General features: G+C 36.0%; 1 pseudogene; it reads left to right on the forward strand.

Moving 5' to 3' along the window:
• The first annotated feature begins 3,943 nt into the window (after positions 1 to 3,943).
• On the forward strand, positions 3,944 to 4,685 carry LOC118577912 (annotated as a pseudogene).
• The last annotated feature ends 1,490 nt before the right edge of the window (positions 4,686 to 6,175 follow it).

A 6,175-nucleotide genomic window follows, 5' to 3' on the forward strand; every position in this document is an offset into this window, starting at 1 on the left:
TCTCCTTCTGGTTTGTCTTCCCGCTCCAGTTACCATTCACTCTCTCTCTGTTTTTCCATTACTCCTTCAGAGTGTGTGTCCTACTACCCCTCTGGAGAGCTCTTTCTCCCCCTTTTCCCTAGGGTCTCTTTCTGCTTTCCTGGATTGTGGTTACTTCATGTTATACATAAATCTAAAGATTTGGAGCTAGGATCCACAAATAAGAGAACATGAGCCCTTTGTTTTTCTAGGTCTGGATTGTTTCACTTGCTCCACTAAGTTCGAATTCCATCCATTTACCTGCAAATTTCATTTTCTTTCAGAACTGAATAAAATTCTATTTTATATGTACCACATTTTCACTATCTATTATCAGTTGTCTTATTTTGCCTTTTAAATTCTCTTCACTTCTAAATTTTGTACATTGAATAACTGAGTAAAAGACTTTTTTTTTTATTTTAAATACATAGACATGATAAAATGCAGTTAAAACACGTGTGTTTTGGTACCAAAACCTAAATAGATTTTAAAAATGTGAATATAAACTTCCTCAAAACTTGATGTCTTAAAAAGATAGTGGACCTGGCCATAGACCCAAATAATTCTGTGGTGCAACTACTGGATCAGGAAGTATAGGCTGACACTGTGTAAGTCAAGGCACTTGAACTGACGAGCAGGACTACAAGGGATTACCCCTTCAGTGAGAAATGCAAAACAAGTCACCCAGGAAACAGGTCACAAGGTAGGTTGCTTCTTTTCATTAATTATTTTTATAGTCTAAAACTCAGAATAGAAAATGAAACAAATAAGTTTTCCACAGGAAACAGAAGTTTCAAGCTTCCAGCATAAGCAGATTCTAAGTTTATGCTGCCTCTCTGGTGGGGATACTCCAATAATTTAATTTGTCCTTAAACCAGAGGAATAAGCAATTCACTAAGGGTACTTTTGTAATTGTAGAGGAATGAAATTACTTACAAGACAACAATGACAATTATTAATGAGGAGGAGTTAACTCACAAAAATTCCATATTATCTGAGATAATTCACACCAGGGAGAGTCAGGAAATCCCAGGTTGTGGAATTGAAATCCCAAGGAACTGAGATTGATAAAACTATAGGAGACAATAAAAATGTTCAAAAGAAGCAATATAACTCATCATGTAAGAAGACAGAAAATTGTCTTTAAAATATATCTTTAAAAAATATTTCCAAGTAGAACTAGAGACATTCTCATTGAATTAAAACTCAAGAGCTCTAAGGGAAGGAGTAACATAATCTGTCCTACAGACTGTTGCTGGCTTCTGGAGAAGCCAAGGGACCCAAGGGGGTAAGAAGATGAAGATGCATGCTGAGAGAGCATGCTAGCTGAAGCAGCAATTACTGACCTAAACGCTTGCATTTGGAGGAACTCAGAAAGGGACTGGAAAGACTGGAAATGAGCAGTATCCAAGGGCTGAAACATAAAGTGTTTTGTGAAAAAGATAGGAGACTCACCAGAAGCTTTAAATTCAAAGGAGACAAAATTTCTACAGATTTCCAATCTTAACTATGATGTAATACTGCCCCAACCTTTTTGTAAAATTATTACTGTGAAAATGAAAACAAATATGGAATAAAGGCCTGGGGCACTGATGAACAAACAACAGAGTTGAGATTCACCCAGTAGTTCTTGAGAGAATGAAAACACCCTAAGCAGACTCCAATAGCCTTCAGATTTTTTTATGGAACCTTATCAAGATATATCATGCAGAAAATAGCTGTTCTACTTGGGTTTCTGTTGAGATGCTAAAACACTGACCAAACTCCAAACCCCAAATCTGGGGAATAAAGGATTTATTTGGCTTACATGTGATATTCATAGTCCATCATTGAGGAAAGACAGAACAGGAACTTGAGCAGATACAGAGGTGGGAACCTCCAAGGAAAGCTCCTTACTGCCTTTTCTCTCCATGGCTCATTCAGCTTCTTTTATACACCATCTTCCCATCGGTGGCACAATCCACTGTGGGCTAGGACATCTCATGTCACTTATCAATCAAAAATTGTCCTATGGATATTCCCTAGGCCTGTCTGATGGAGGCAATTCCTCAACTGGGGTTCCCTCACCTCAGACGTCTCTAATTTGTGTCAGGTTGACAAAGAACTAACCAGCAGTTTTGTTGATCTGAAAAGATGAGGTAGGAATGAGAGGTTTCTAGAGAATTGAGCAAGAAATTCTAAACATTTGTGTATGAATCACTGCAGGATGTTGGTCAACTTCTCGGCTGAACATACAAGGTTAAGATGCAAGAAAATTCCCCCAAAGAAACTTAAAGTTGAACAGGATTTTATCAACCACATATGCTAAGAAAATAAAAGTTAAAATGCAAATTTGGCTATGGATAACTCAAATGAAATGGATGCAAAAAGAACAAAACAGAGTAGCAATAATCACAACCAGCATAGACCTGCAGGAAGAAAGGGGAAAGGGATGGAGATAAATCAAGTGCTTCAAGATGAATGGATACCATGGATACTGGTAATGCATATATAAAGAAAGAAAACTCATCATATGGAAGTAAAAAAAGTCAAGTTTAGTATAATCAACTGTTGTGGTACGCCAAAATCAGAGGTTGTCTCTTTCTATTTCTTTTTAACAGATAAGTTTACTATTTTTATTGAACTGTTTGGTAATGGCCAACTCTAATTATCTTCACAACTAAGTTGTAGAATGATTCCATCAGGTCTCCCCTATGCCAAGCACAGGCTAGTGCTTACCTGATTTTACCAGCTCTTTCGTTTTCATAGAGCAGTCACTGACCAATCCTATGTCCATACACTTTGATTTTACCACAATATTGTACTAACACAATTGTACAGGATTTGGTATTTATGTTGTTCCTCCTCCAACATCCCATGAACCTTTGTGGTTCATCCATGCTTTTCTGTGCTAGCTGTTGCTGTTTCTTTTGACTGGCATCATTCTTCTGCAGAAATGTGCCAGTGTGTGTTTAACAAGCACAGTTCAAGCACTTGGATTGTTTCCAGTTTGGGACAATTACAAAAACCACTATAAATATTCATAAATAGTTTTTATATGAACATAATTTTCTATTCTATTTAAGAAAACATTTGAAAATAGAATTACAGGTTTTTATAAGTGCATTTTTGACTTCATAAGAAACTTCAAAATTGTTTTTCAATGCCATGCATCCATGTTGTAGGCATGTCAGCCATGTATGGAAATTCTAATAGGTCCACATCCTTGTCAGCAGGTATATGGCTTTTGAAGAATTATATCCTTTGAAATAGGTGTGCAGTAGTAGCACATGGTAGCTTTCATTTCCATTTCCCTAAGGACTAACTTTCCTAATCCTTTTAGATGTCTGATTGCCACCCATGTTGTTTTTAGTCCAATGTTTACCTCCTTATTACTGAATTTTGAAAGTTCTTTATTAGCTCTGAAGACAAAGCCTTAATCAAATATGTGATCTACAAATGCTTCTCTCAGAGCCTTTGACTCTCATTGTCTTAGATTGTGTTTTTTAACAGTAGACAGTCTTAATCAACTTTATTTACATTTTCTTTTTTAGCTTGTGCTTTTATTGCTATGCCAAGGAAAAATTTGGCAAGCCAGCAATAATCAATGCCTTAGACATGGCAACAGCAGAAGCCCCTCCCCTCATCTTATTTCTGTACTCAGTTTCTTTTGATTAACAAAGATAATATGATTGGAGAAGCAAATCTATAGAATTTAAAAAGCAAAACTGTCAATGTTTGTTTCTTTAACTCAGGTAATATTTGCATAAATATTTGTTTTGGTATTATTCTTTAAAGAAAATTGTATACATCTTGAGGTGTATTACTTTTTAAATGTCATAAATTATAAAGAATGTAAGTATCACACAAAATTGACATCCATTTGTAGCATAAAAAATCTTCAGCTCCTTTTCATGGTATCTTCTAGGCCAACAGCTATGTTAAGATGAAGCTGACTATTTCTTCCCCAACCATTGGCTGTCAGAAACTAGTTGAAGTGGACAATGAACTCACACTTCATACTTTCTATGAGAAGCACATGGCCACAGAAAAGGCTGCTGATGTTCTGTGTGAAGAGTGGAAGTGTTGTGTGGTCTGAATCAGACACATGGTGGGAATGGCAAGCAAGGTTCTCCCATGAAGCAAGGCATCTTGACCCATGGCAAGATGTTGGGTAAGGGACAGTCTTGTTATAGACCAAGGAGAACTGGAGAGGGGAAGCACAACCTGTGTGGGATACATTGCAGATGACAATCTGAGTGTTTTCCACCTGGATATTGTAAAAAATGGAGAGTAGGATATTTCTGGACTACTATTCTGCTGTGGCTCACTGGTTGGGACCCAAAAGAGCTAGCAAAATGTGAAAGCTTTTCAATCTCTCAAAAGAAGTTAATGTTCTCAGAAAGTCCTTAAACAAAGAAGGTGAGAAGCCAGAATACAAAGTGCCCTCGATTCAATTGATTTTTGTTACTCCACATGTCCTACAACAGAAACACCAATGCGCTGCTCTAAAGAAACAATGTGTTAAGAAAAATAAGAAGGATGTTGCAGAATATGCTAAACTTGTGGTCAAGAAAATGAAGAAAGCCAAAGGAAAATGGAAGGGACAGATTACCAAGAGACATGAATTCTCTTTGTTGAGAGCTTCTACTTCTAAGTCTGAGTCCAGTCAAAAAACAAGTCTTTAAAAGTAACAAATACATGATCAGACCTTGAAAACAAATCTGTGCAAACATATTTATAAGAGAGATACATGCAATCTTTTAAGTAAACCAGGTAAGCATGTTTAGAATGGCCTCTTGTAATTATCATTGTTTTAGAGATCCTAGACAAAGCAGTCTGGATCAAAATAAATAAATATTCACAAAGATTATATAACCATAAATGATGTTCATTCATTAAAGGTGATATGGTTATTTTCATAGAAGGTAGATATCCTACTCACAAACTTTTCAGAACATAGTTTTTAAATTCTGCATAGTTTCTCAATCTAAGATCAGAATACATGATAATTAATCCTTAGCATAATATTTGCAATTTAAATAAATCATATAAAAACAAAAATAAGGCATGACTAGTTCTCATTAGTTCTTCTGTATAGAAAAATTTAAATTATATTGGAAGACCTAATGAAAAGAAGACTAAAACAGATGTGTTTTTCATATGTACTGAGTTATATAAATTAGGTACTAAGCTATACACATTAAAGAAAAAGGTTCAATAACCTTAGTTTGCGAGAAGTTGCACAGAACTAAAGAGTTGTCAAAATTCACATGACACGTGAAGATGAGAAAATGTCAGACAATGTCAAGGAAAATTGGGAGCAGGGAATTTTCTCCAACAGATATATCAATTGTCCAACTACCTTTCAGCAAGCTTGAAGACTGTCTTGTTTTCTGTAGATCCTTCTCTGCTTTTCCCTGTTTCCTGAGCACATTAATCTGCTGTGTTCTGTCCATATCTCTGCCACTGTTCTTTTCATAATGCTCATCTCAAACCTGGGGTTGTACTCCTTCTGTGTGCTGTAAGGTGACCATGTAGCTCAGCTTATGCTTGTGCACTGGGTGCCTCATGGAGCTGGATTCATGGAACACAGGTGTGGCCTGCTTACTTCTTGCTCTGCTGCATTGCTATTTTTAGGCTCATTATTGCCATTAAGCTTTTCCCTTGGTTCCTTGGCTTTGGTAGAAGTAGGAGCTTGGTTGTAAGCCTGGCTATACCCATTAAAGAATGTCTCACTTCCAAGCACCTTCATTATATCTGTGCATCTCTCTTTCTTTCATAGATGAAAATGAAAATCCAGGGCACTCTGGAAGGTATCTTGTCTAAAAGTATTTTCCACAATATTCTGTGTACTCTATACTTTTTTCCATTTCTGACATGTATGGTATTAAAAAATTAAAAATATTCTCAGATTGATAATTTATGCTCCTGGCAATGATAAAAGCCAGAAAAATAGTTGAACCAGAAAAAGATATCACACTTTCTGTATATTTTACTCAAAGAAAAATCAAGTAAAATATAAGGAAAGTGTGAGACATTTAAATAGGTATAGTATGTTATATTTTTCTGTATGTCCTTCTCCCTTCTTCCCAATTATACTTGCCTCATTAAAAGTTACCAGTAAATAAGGGAACTATGTATAGGACAATATTCAAGATCAGGATCATAAAACCTA

Source organism: Onychomys torridus, chromosome 2 (assembly GCF_903995425.1).
Source record: "Onychomys torridus chromosome 2, mOncTor1.1, whole genome shotgun sequence".
Classification (NCBI taxonomy): domain Eukaryota; kingdom Metazoa; phylum Chordata; class Mammalia; order Rodentia; family Cricetidae; genus Onychomys; species Onychomys torridus.